At 40.5% G+C, this 12,408-nt stretch overlaps 1 protein-coding gene across 3 annotated transcripts in view; it reads right to left on the reverse strand.

Annotated features, from left to right (window-relative positions):
* Positions 1-11,127, reverse strand: part of LOC137175388 (inactive rhomboid protein 2-like) — a 30,023-nt gene extending 18,896 nt beyond the window's left edge. Inside the window, exon 1 of one of the 3 annotated variants that reach the window (XM_067581033.1) lies at positions 10,943-11,127. The gene's annotated coding sequence lies outside the window, so the exon portion shown is untranslated. Of the gene's footprint in view, positions 1-49; positions 203-2,844; positions 3,124-10,942 lie in introns of those variants that run through there. The other 2 variants (XM_067581034.1, XM_067581035.1) reach the window with 2 other exon arrangements.
* Between the last annotated feature and the right edge of the window lie 1,281 nt (positions 11,128-12,408).

Consider the following 12,408-nt stretch of genomic DNA (forward strand, 5'->3'; position numbering starts at 1 on the left):
CAAATCATGAATATATAAGTCTGTTTTTAGTCTCCACTGAGAGAAATACCTGTTAAATGCTCCACTCTGTTCATCAACTAGTCACTAACTTCATCTGCCTGTCGTTAGGTGCTGGGCGGGTAGCGTATAGTGTATCTGCTGAAGAGAGCCGCTCGCTACAGCCAAAAACAACACTATGAGAGCAGTGAAAGTGAAGAAAAACAGTAAAGTTGCAAAAAAAACCCCAATGAACTCAGAAGATGTTTTAAAGCTCCACAGAGCTGAGGGGAACTGCGGAGTCAGGTTAAATGGGTTCACGATCACAAGTGGGACACGGTGGAAATGAATGAGTCTGAAGTCTCTCTTGAAACACACACTCTCCCTCTGTCTTGTGACAAATTTGTGCTTACAGAGGATCCACCCCTTTCCTCTATAACTCCAACAATAATTCAAAAAGGAAACTCTTTTAGTCTATCCAAACAAACATCCACTTGAAGCAGCAGCGGCTGGCTCTCTTCCAGCTCAATCTCCTAAAACAAAAAAAAAAAAATCATTTCAAACTCCCCTCGCTTTCTGATTACATAAGCAAGGCAATTTTCTTAAGTGATCCTTAAAAGACTTTGCATTCACTTACAGCTGATGAGAAACGTGTAATATTAAACATGGCAACCTCATCGCTACACAGAGCTTCAATCATTGATTTAAGATAATGTAATAATAAAGGAAGAGGTGGGAGGAAAGGAGGGTCATGCCTCTTTCAGATTGCTGATTGCCAACAACCCTCTGATAATGAAATTGAAGTAATAACAGTGAAAACAACAGATGTATTACATTTATGTTGTAGATTAAATGATGCTGTAGAAAAGAGAGAAGGAAAGGAGCCGTCAAAAAGAAGCGAGATCGTTTAATATGTTCAACATGTGCATGAATACAGGCTCTAAATAGCATGAAGAACACAGAGAAGGTTTGGATCAGCAGCTAATCTGGATTGCAACACTTTCCCTGCTTGACGCTCCTCCTCAGGCAGCATCCTATGCTTGCACTTTAGTGTCTGTATTCATGCACATATTGACCATATTAAATTCTCTCACTTTTTTTTGCATTTGACTGCTTTCTTCCTTTTTTCTGTGTTAGACTGAAATAATACAGTGTAATTTGTTTAAATAGGAACTATTGATTTGCATGTGAATACTGAAGTTTCTAACCCAGAGACCAAAAGTGGGTGATATGATGCATCATATAACTTCATATTGTAATAGTTTTATCATGATATTGTACATTTAGTAGGAATTCATTTATTGACAAAATAACTAGATGGACATGTATGCCTGATACCTGACAAATTCATGTATTTTGTCAAATTGATGCAAAAATGATATGAATCCCGAACACAGTCCTGCTCATTGATTTGCAGAATTGCCTGCAGAGACTTTGGCTTAAACTGCACAGCTCTCATTTTTGGCTGACACATTTTTGGCTGGACTGGCTACAGACCAGCCCTGTAACCATGGTTGTCATGAGTGAGTGAGTGACTGAGTTACACCATTGGTCGGCCAGCCAAGTGTTAAAGTTTCCTCATTGGCCGCTGCTATTTCAAAATGAATCGGCGCAAGATGATGGAAGTGGAAGACAGCGGCGACGCAGAGTGATTATGTTTCTGCTCTGAGCGTCCAGTCCAGTCTGATCGACTCTCCGCCTGGCTGCACTGCCTGATGTTTTCTGCCTGATGATTTACAGCATTAAAACATGAGTCTTGCAGGGTAAAAACATGCGACTCATGCAGCTGTGATATCAGTTTCGTGTGGGATGGATGCTCTGCAGGTGCATTGATTTGACTGCAACTGTGGTAAGTGGGCGGGCGGAGATAAGCCTCCCGAATTTGCACCCGAAACGCTGTCAAAACCTTCGTTTACAATTTCCACTGCAGCCTCCATGATCAACGACCGAGAAAGAGGTAGAAAAAAGGCGCATAGAGGCACGAGAGAGCACGCACGGTTAAAGCACCCCGAATAACCATCACACCGACAAAACACTCAATACACTGAAAAACGAGACATCTGCAGAGTGAAACAGATGAAAGAGCAGGGGAGTTAACAGATAATGAGAATAGTTATAGTTAGAATTAGCAGATGAACATTTAATATCCAGGAATTCACATTATAGACACTACCACTGACTATCCCTGTAACAAACTGGCCACAATCTCACATATTGACCATAAACAGTCCAGGCATATACTAGGTTTCCACATAGTCTTGTTTATCATTGAATGATGTATATCAGCATTCAGTATCGCCCAGCCCATAATATTGAATAATTTAAGGGCATAAAGAAATAACTGGTTAGCCGACTAAAAAACATGAATCAATTCTGCAGGATCTAATGTGCATACTTGAGCCCCTAATGAAAAAGCAACTGATACACCAGCTGATGACATCATAAGATTGTGATCAATAATTCTCTGAAATCATCACACATCCTCCAGGTGGTTTGTAATCTATATCCACTTCCTCTTGAGTTGTTGACAGCCTTGCACTCCTTATTGACTATACATGATGATAATGCACATAGTAGTTGCTCTGCATGAATCGCCAGCTAACACCTGCAGATATCATAGACCCAACAATTTAAAAAACACACACATCAGTGTTACTGAACTACCTGTTATCAATACACAGTGCCAAAAGTTTGGTGAGTGGTATTCATGTTAAATCCCCACATGTGCACATACTGTACTCTGGACAAAACAAACGACTCATAAAAAAAAAAAAAAAATCACATCCACAGTCTTCTCGTTTGTAACCGCAGAGCTGTCGTGGCACTCGTTACCGCTCAAAGACTAAAGAATAATACTGTCAGACTTACTTATTGCCGTCCTCCAGTCTTTACCGATCACAGTCAACAGCGGAGCAAACAGCCAGTCTATTCCTGGAGTGGAGAATGTCTCCTAGCATTATACTATAGAAATCAAAGGCGCTGCAGAAAATATCCCTATGGTGTCACGAGCCTCGGCCAACACATCCATTATGTTATTATGGTCTTGAAAGCCTTGAAGTTGTTCTTGAGTTGTGGTTTACAAGAATCAATGTGAGACCCGGGGTGTCTGCGGCAGGAATGGCAGCAGCAGGGAAACCTGACACCAGCTCAGTCAATAGGCAAGCTTCCACTTCAGAGCCAAAACACGGTTAGACAGAGCTTCACTTATTGTCCATGTCACCTACTTTGCCCCAACCCCCCCCTCTAAAAACAACATTTCTGTAACACATTTATGTTAATATAGGTGTACATTTCAATTTGCCAACAGTGTTTTTAATTATGTGTGATAAATATTTCAAGCTTGGGCTGAAAGCCTGATTCAGCCCCCTTGAGACGAAGAGGAGGCTACTGACAATCTAGCTTGTGGTTTAGTGGAATAGCGGGTAAAGGCTGGATCCCATCCACTTAGATAATGAAATAGCTGGGAATCTCACTAATGGACAGAGAGCTCAAGTGGCAGAGAGACTGCTGCTGACCACAGTCTATCATTGTATACAGGCAGATGTTAGGATCCACATAGGAAGACTAATATGAAGGGACCGCGTTTGGTATTCTCGAGAGGGAAGATAATATAGATAACGCTGTACGGAGCTAGAACCCTGTGTGAGGCACTGACCAGGGAAAAAATATGTATGATACAATATCGAGTATAGTGTACCAACATATGTCAAAATATTGATCTTTAAATTACAAATATTCTAAAACAATATCAGCTTAGGTACAGAATATAAAGCATGAAGACTCCATCAGTATCAATTATTTTAATAATTAATTAATTATGTGTATGATGCCACTTTGGTAAGCAGCAATCCTGTTCTGACACACTACTGATCCATATGTAAGCTATTGAAATGGTAGTCAGTCAGCAAGTAGCAGCATTATAAGGGCATGTTTGCTGGATAAACACAGATCTTTCCTAATCATTAACCATCCGTGCACTCCGCTATGTATGAGCCACAGCTAGCGCATGTGAAACTTAATTTGCAAATGTGATAAACGGGCGTTTGAGCGCGCTCAATAAGAAGAGAAGATTCCCCTCCGTCCTCAGACGTGACAGTGAGCTTATCAGTTCCCTCGTTGTGGTTACACATCTCAAAAGAGTCACATGCCAGAAGAAGCTCTGCACTTGACCATTAATCAGCGGGACTGTCGTGTATATGTCACCCCTTTGTGTTTGGTGATATCACATGTTCCTCAGAGATGGCGTCACCATGGAGAGGCCTACCCTCAGTCTGTGTCGGTAGGTTTGTTTGTATGTATTCCCTTTTGCCTGACGCTCCGGGCCAGTGTTATTCAGGTGCCGTTAGTGGAGACAGGTTGAACTGTGCTCATTTACTCTGAGCTGCACTCAGGAAAAAAACTGCCCCTAACTTACAAACACCACACATAACCCACATGTAGGGGTGAGGGGAAGATATCTTGTTTCATTTTCTGCCACACTCACTCAGCAGTTGATCTGCTCCACTTAGGTCAATCACACTTACTGTACAGGCGACACCAGACAAACATGCGAAACAAGGGTGCTTTTCTACACTCGGTTACATAAAGTGTATTAACATGATCTAATTTCCCTTGTATTGTGGCAAAAATCTGAAAGTCATGATAGTGAAAAAACACACGCTGACTGTCATTTTATATTATATGTTATTGAATTTAAATGAATGCAATCAAAGGAGCTTTGGGTAGAGCAACAGCCTCACACCCCTCTTTGTATCATATAAAAACACTGAGACATGGAGAAGAGACTGAGGTGTCAAACACGCCTGCTTCGAAGGGAACCAATCTCTTTCACTTGCTGTGTATTTTTAGGTGCTTTTCTCACATCTGAGCCAAAAGAATGGTTGAGAAACTACATAATGCGCCTCCACAGCAGTGATCTTTTCGTTTTCTGCTTACTGTGTGGTGAGAAGAGAAAGTCACGCTGCACTATGGCACTGTGTGAGTGCCAAACTACTATAAGCCTTTTTCTTTCTTGTACATTCAAGACGTTTACATCATCCTGCGAAGCAATTTATAGCAGTCGAGTAAGAATCAGATGTACTTTGGTAGTAAAAGCGACCGATATCAACAACTGCAAGCGTTACTGGGATTTATGTAAAATGAAATTTCATTTTGTGAGACATTTCTTATAGAAAAGCGACTGAGTGAACACAAAGGACTGGCCTGTGGTACGGCAGGTTAAGGTTTAATATATCATTTTTACTAAACAGCATTCAGGCTCATGATTTATTGGTTCTCTCCTCCACTGCAGTGATGCACAGTAGCTGAACAAATAACCGCATGCAAAGTTTTACATCATGAGACACAAATATAGGCTATTGGGCCAGTTCAACATTTCAAATGTTATATTTGAAAACCAGTGATAATAAATTGTTGTAGCAACAAGTTGCTTAATTGAAACTTGTTAAATAATGTCAATCAAAGAAAACACTGAGCAGTAACTTTATAAACTTTGGTCGGTCGGATCTATTTACAATGTAATGTGCAGATGGCTGTCGAATAGTTTAGTTTAGGCGGTGGGATCTGTGCATCCTTATTATTATTATTATTTGGACAGTACATCACATGAACATGTGTTAATACCTGCAGACTGACAGCTGAGCCAGCTGTGGTTTGGATGACAGAAACAGAAACTTGTGTCACCTCAGCTGACGGTTTGGAGGAAAAGGACGTCTCATTTCACTAAAGATGTGTTTCCTCTATTCCTCTTCCCTCACATTCTTTCTTTGCGTCTCTTCCACTTCCTTAAACGTCTCCTTGTATACTTCACTTGAGTCTTATCCTCTCCTCATAAAGGGAGGATAAGACTCAATTAAGTGGAACGAGGACACATTTAAGACAGATGACAAGCACTCCGGGCTCTAAACAATATTACACTACATTGTTCCTCCTGTTACAGTGACTTGAAACCTTCCTTATTCACACCTTCTTCAACTACAGTAAACATTTACTGAAAGATAACGGTACCAACACACTGAAATGATTAATGATGATTAAATGAGTCATTTTACTGTAGATGCACACAACAGAAACAGCTGTTGGTCAACGCCGTCATTGGCTACATGAGGAACTGACCTTTACGTCATTGCCTCATCACTTCCTCTTAACATCCACTAAATTTAACGTACGTCTTCCTTTATAGATCCTGACAAAGACGTACACAAAAGCATGAGTAACTATTTTTTTAATTAGAAACGGCCAACAACGGTCAGATCCTGCTGCACCACGCCATGTCAGAATTTCCCTCGACCGACACTTCAGTCCACAATTTGCGTTTTGTTGACTCACAGATTCTTATTCTGTCACCAGCATCGCTTCAAAATCCCCACTTCCTTATTTTCATTTTCAGTTTTTAGTTTTTAATGTCAGCATTTTACTATGGGTACATAGTGTAGTTATTTTACCCCGGAGCCCTGTTTTTGGCAGGCTGCCTCAGACCGAAGGCGACTCTAGAGCAAAGGTTATGGGAAGAACTGGGACGTAGCCCCAGTGTTGTCAGCTATAGGTGCTGAAAATAAGATCTTTTTACGTTTCCACTTCACAACTTCCCTTATAAAGTCATAAGGTTTTCTCATTTCAATTAGACTTGTTCCTTACTCATATTTTTTTCAAATTCAGGGTATTTCCTTCCCTTTATTTGACAGTCAAAAGTGTAGCGAAACAGGAAAAATGGGTAGAGAGAAGGGTATGACGTCCAACGAATGTCTGCGACTGGAATCAGACCACAGACATCGTGGTTCTGTTGCGTCTTAACTAGTGAGCAACTGACTCACACCAATTTTTAGGGTATTTACAATAAATTAAAAGTATGTTGCTTGAGACTTAATCCAGAATGCCATAACATAACATGGTCAAATAACTGTCAGTTTCTATTTTCAAATGTTAGCCTAATAGGCGCAAACAAAAATGTGATTATAGGATTCATACAAAAGTAAACGAGGCTTCTGAAAACGAACTTTCCTTCCTATTTCCATGTTAAACAAACAGATTTTTCCTAACACAGCTTATCTGTTTAAATAAACTGAGTTGTTGGACAAGACTCGTGTTGTAAATGGAAGAGGAGAGAAGACCGAGTGCCAAAGGGCCTTACAGTAGATGGGCCGGCAGCCAGCTGGCAGAAAGCCCTGAGTATGAAGAGGAGCGCTGTGCTTTAACAAGACCTTTTTAAGTTGATCAATACCTTTGATAGCAGCAATGAAATGACATCCTGCTACTGATAAATTTCATACAAAAGACGGACGACATGTCTGGTTTGGTATGACTGCATTGTTGCCGTGTGTGTGGATGAGTACAGACTGATCATGACTGAGCAGGCAGCCATTATTTCAGCAGGAGCTTAACCAGCTAAAAGCGTAGGAGACTGTGTGAGTTTCAGTGGTGAGTTTGTGTGCTTCTAAAGGGTCAACAGCAACAAATGAAACTACCCCCTCATTCTTAACTTCCAACAACAGAATCTTTCTCAACACAGAAACCTTTATATAGCCCCTTTACCTTTATTTGGATGATAATAGCACTTTGGTGACTCAAACTAATCAATAGCTACATTTAAAAGCTACTAGAGCAAAGTAATTCAGGTTAACTATCAAGGCATTTGAAAAAAATGACCCTCAAGCTTCAACTTAACTGTTCCAGATAGTTTAAAACATTGCAACATCTTCCAAGAGTCTGCATGCCCAAACTCGCATAACAGCGAGCTACTATGCAATACCACAGCAACAGCCTCGTTCCCGGTCCAAGAGTTCTTTACAATCTTCAAGATGTGACCTACATAACTGATGTTAAGAGAGTGAGAGCATGCATAAGATTAAAAAAAAAAGTATTGATTTGTCATGGGTGCTGCCACTGTGTGCATACATGTGTGTGTGTGTATGTGTGTGTGTGTGTGAGGCAATCTGTCACGCAACACACAGCCTCCTTCTGAGGGTTTTGTCAGAGAAACTCCTGTCAGCTGGCCCAGCCTGGCTGTTAAAACTGAGAAAGACGAAGTAGTCTACTCGCGCTCGCTGTCACAAGTTAACTGCAGTGTCAGACATAATGTGAGCAAAAGACATTTTGTCCCCTCGTGGATCCCAGACAGGAACGTTCGAGGAAAAATGAGCTTTTTTTTTTTTTTTTTTTTTTTGATATCGCAATAAATGGTCCATACAAACTCGCTCACCTTTGGGAGCTTCATGGCAAAGCCACACACAAATCCTTTTAAGGTTTATGAGTCTTTGGGCTTCAAAGCATTTCCGGGACTGTGCCAATATTTTGAGATAATGTGTCATACGCTGTGGAACGAGGGTTGGCATGAGAGTGCAGGGGGAAAAAAAATTCCAACAACCCGGCCAGCAACTTGATACTCATGTGACTGAAATGTGTTGTTATTATAAAGGCAAATAGGAACAGTGTTTTCTGGGCGTGTTGCGGTGTCACGACTGTAAAGAGATAAGATCATGGAAGGAAAACCCCCTGGAGGGGAAGAGCTGACAGGATTTGAGTCTCATCCTATGATAAAACTGAAAGACACTGAACAATGCTTGGAGTTTCCGTACTTCTAGTAATAAGAGCAGTGAAACTAGTTGTACATTAATCAAGCACCATATTGTTTATTGTGGGATAAAATGGACTATTGTGAGCTGTTGTCGGGGAGGTAACAGAGAGCAGATGCGTTCTACATCTGTTTAAAACCACCACCGCTAAACAACAAACAAAATCTAATTCCTGGCACCATGAACACGAAGACACAGTGCTTAACAAAGATCTACTTTTCCATTTTATGGGGCTTGTTTAAAATCATGACAGCGCTTGCTTGCTGATTCTGATGAGGTGTGTGACTGTTCGGTGAAACTCATGTTTCCTTATATAACAACATGAATATAAACTCTCTAATTTGCACTTGATTACAGTCTTCCTTGACACGGTCCGTTAAGTCAGTAGCAGGTGCACAAGTGGTGCAGATGCACGTAGATGCGGCTCTTTTATCATTTCTTATTGTGCAACATACACCCCCCCCCCCTTTTTTGCTTTAACACATTTAATTTCTTCTTTTCTTTGGAACGCCCTCACAGACGCAGAAAAACAGTGTGATTGCCTAATATAGACTGTCATGGAAAACACCATGCTGTACTTCTTCTTCTACCCACTGCTTGTGGTTGAACACATAAATAAGCACATACAGTATATCAGACTATACATTGGGTTGCTGTCTTGGCCACTGAAGGTATGATGGCGTTATTAAAGTTTGAATCAACCTCTTACAATCAAGTTACAATAGATCTGTAGTCCCTACATGTAAAAGGTAGCATTTACTGCCTTTTCAAGTAAATATGTAGTCTGATATTTTGTTGCTGGAGGGGACGCTATCCGGCTGGACAGGCTGGTGAGGAGAGCTGGCTCCGCGGTTGGCACGGACCTGGATTCCCTTATGTCAGCGGCAGAGAGAAGGACCTTAAATAAACTGTTGTCCGTCCATCCATCCATCCATCAGGGACAATGCCCGCCACCCTCTACACAGCACATTCACTAGACAGAGGAATATGTTTAGAGGCGGACTGCTGTCTCATTCCTGCTCAATGGACAGAATGAGGAAGTCTTTTGTCCCCCCGGGCCATACGGCTATTCAACTCTCTCCAGCGACGGCGGGGTGAAACTGACTATTAGGCGTGACGCTGCCTCTCTGTTGCCACCCGTGCTCACCTGCATTCTGTCATCAGGCTGCTGGTTACTGGCTATGTGAGCCCAATGTGCAATTTGTATTTGTTTATATATTTATTTACAATTTTATATTATATTATTAGTAAATATTATAAGACAAACACTGCAAAAACGTTGTGAAATCATTATTGTACTTCTACACTGCCTATTCCTATAAGGCTGTAGGTCCTTACATACTGGTTAAAAACATAACATGCAAGTACACCACTAGATTTTAGTTGAGAAAGAAGTGATCCTGGCACCTGGACCTGCACTACACTACACCACTTTATCTAATCAACCAATCATTCAAGAGAAGTGTGCCCAGTAACACTGACCCACATTTTCACCAACTGACAGTCAGAAATTAACTGTTAACAAGCCCATTAATCAAACGAGTTTGCTAGAACAGGTGCTGCAATTTTTTTTATGAGGAACTCCTACACACATTTCCTGCCTCACACCAATAATAAAACAACAACAGTCCCTTCTGAAAACTGCGAGCTGACAAAAACAAAATAAATTTATGTAACGTTCACTGTAAGTTCAGTCATTCCTAGATATGTAACTGCATTAACTTGTACGCTAGTCAACATACTCGACTGTATCTATTTTGGTCATCATGTGTGAATCTTCGGATGTAAGTTTTGTGGCTTAGCTACACAGGAACCGAAACGTTCCTACTGTTGCTTTTCAGTAGCTTATTAAAACCTAATGTCAATCACATGGAAATGTCAGTTTCAGTTACGTTAACTCCGGTGAACCGCGGCGTTTGAACGCTCCCTCCCACATTCTTTAGGAAACAAACGGGCGGAGTGTAACGCAAAAAGAAATTTGTCGGCGCATGGTGACTATAATTAACTTAAAGGGGATAAAAGAGGGAAATTTGAGATGAATAATGGTTGGTTATGAATTTGTCCCGGCGGCTGGTGCAACAAAGGGCTTGCTGAGGCTTGCTCGCTTGGGTGAAAACGACCGTTGTGAGTCAACATTTTAAATACAATTCGCTGTTTTATTTGTCATTTTTTTAAAAACGCTTTGACGTATAAGTTCACATCTATTAAAACTTTCTTTATTAGAGTTGTTATAGACAGCGTTTTTTTTATTTATTTAAATATTTAACTAATATCTGTTTCCATTTGAAATCCTCGCTAATAACCGTTGACCCAAACACTGGAAGTTAACGTTAACTTTTAACGGCTTTAACGGTACAAACATAAATGCAAGCTAGTAAGAGTCTCATTACACTCACCTCCAAGAAGAAATAGCTGGGTTATTATTCATTAGCTGGAGATATTTGTGAGAAATGCAACCATGCTGTAGGTTGCTGTCCTCCACCACTATGTCACTACTTCCCTCTTTCTCTGTTCCAACATCCTTGACTACGGCTCCACGGAGGAGCAGAGGGGCGGAGTTACGGGTTATCTTACCCACAGAGGAGTCGGGCTGGGCCCCGGCCAGGGCCAGCCTCTTCAAAAAGCCGCACTAACCAAAGTCCTACGAGTCAGATTCATTCCTACGCAAACACCTGGTTGCACAACTAAAATAGTTACAGTAGTTAAACGGAGCCACACCTAAACGACACGGAGTTAATTGATGACACAAGTTTCAATGCAATTTGCTACTGTGAAATCTGCATCAGTAACAATAATGCTGACCAAACTACAAGAAATGATCTGCGCTTGTCTCATAATATTTTTATTTGTATTCGCCAGATGCGAATACAAATTTATAAATATTTTAAAAAGGAATGATTAAAATCAGTGCAGCAGAAGCAGGGATATCTTGACAGCTCCAAAAACACGGTATCCTACATTTCCCATAATGCAACTCCAGCCATGTGGGATAGATGCATAGACTGTACAGTAATGTGAAAGATTCCCATGTTGAGGTTGCGGCTTGTATTCACATCCAGATGGTTATGACTGCAGAGTTGGTCGTGTGAGGGTCAACAAGAGGTTAGTGCAGTTTTGCAGGTATTTGGATATAAACCAAAGTCATTTTTGACCTGACAGATGGTGTCAGATTAAAAGTTAAGAGGTCACCAAGGTTATTACAATTCATCTTGATCCGGACATGAATGTCTGGGCCAAATGTCATGTTAATCCATCTAATAGTTGCTGAAACATTTCACTCGAAACCACAGATGTCTTCCTCATGGTAGTGGTCAACAACTTTATTAGAATTTATCCTCTGGGGAACATGAATGTTTGTAGATATTCATTGATTTTAAACAATTTTACATGAACTGAGCTTCATGTGTAGAATCAGTAGAGTGCTTATTTAATACCTGCATTGCTTTAGTGCTAAGGCTTGTAATTTGAATGCATTTCTATTTGCTGCATTCTTTTACTGTACGTTTCTTCAGCAGGATCCCTGAACTCAGGTAGTTGTACAGTACAGTAGACAGTATATAGTCTATGCAGTTTGACTTACTGTATATGAGTATGTAAAGTTCCTTCAGTACATGTCTCATACAAGTATTTAGTGATAATGCTAGGGCTGCAACTAACAAATATTTTCATTATTAAAATCATTAGAAATCAGAAAATATTCACATTTAAGAAGCTGGAACAAGAGATTTGGGCTTTTTCTCCTTTTTTAAAAAGGAGAAAAAATTACTCAAAACTATTAATTGATTTTAGTTGGTATTTTGATAATCAACTAATCGTTGTGGTTCTAGCTGTGGTTCTGGCTTAAAGCACAACTGTGGCTTTA

Source organism: Thunnus thynnus, chromosome 3 (assembly GCF_963924715.1).
Source record: "Thunnus thynnus chromosome 3, fThuThy2.1, whole genome shotgun sequence".
Lineage (NCBI taxonomy): Eukaryota > Metazoa > Chordata > Actinopteri > Scombriformes > Scombridae > Thunnus > Thunnus thynnus.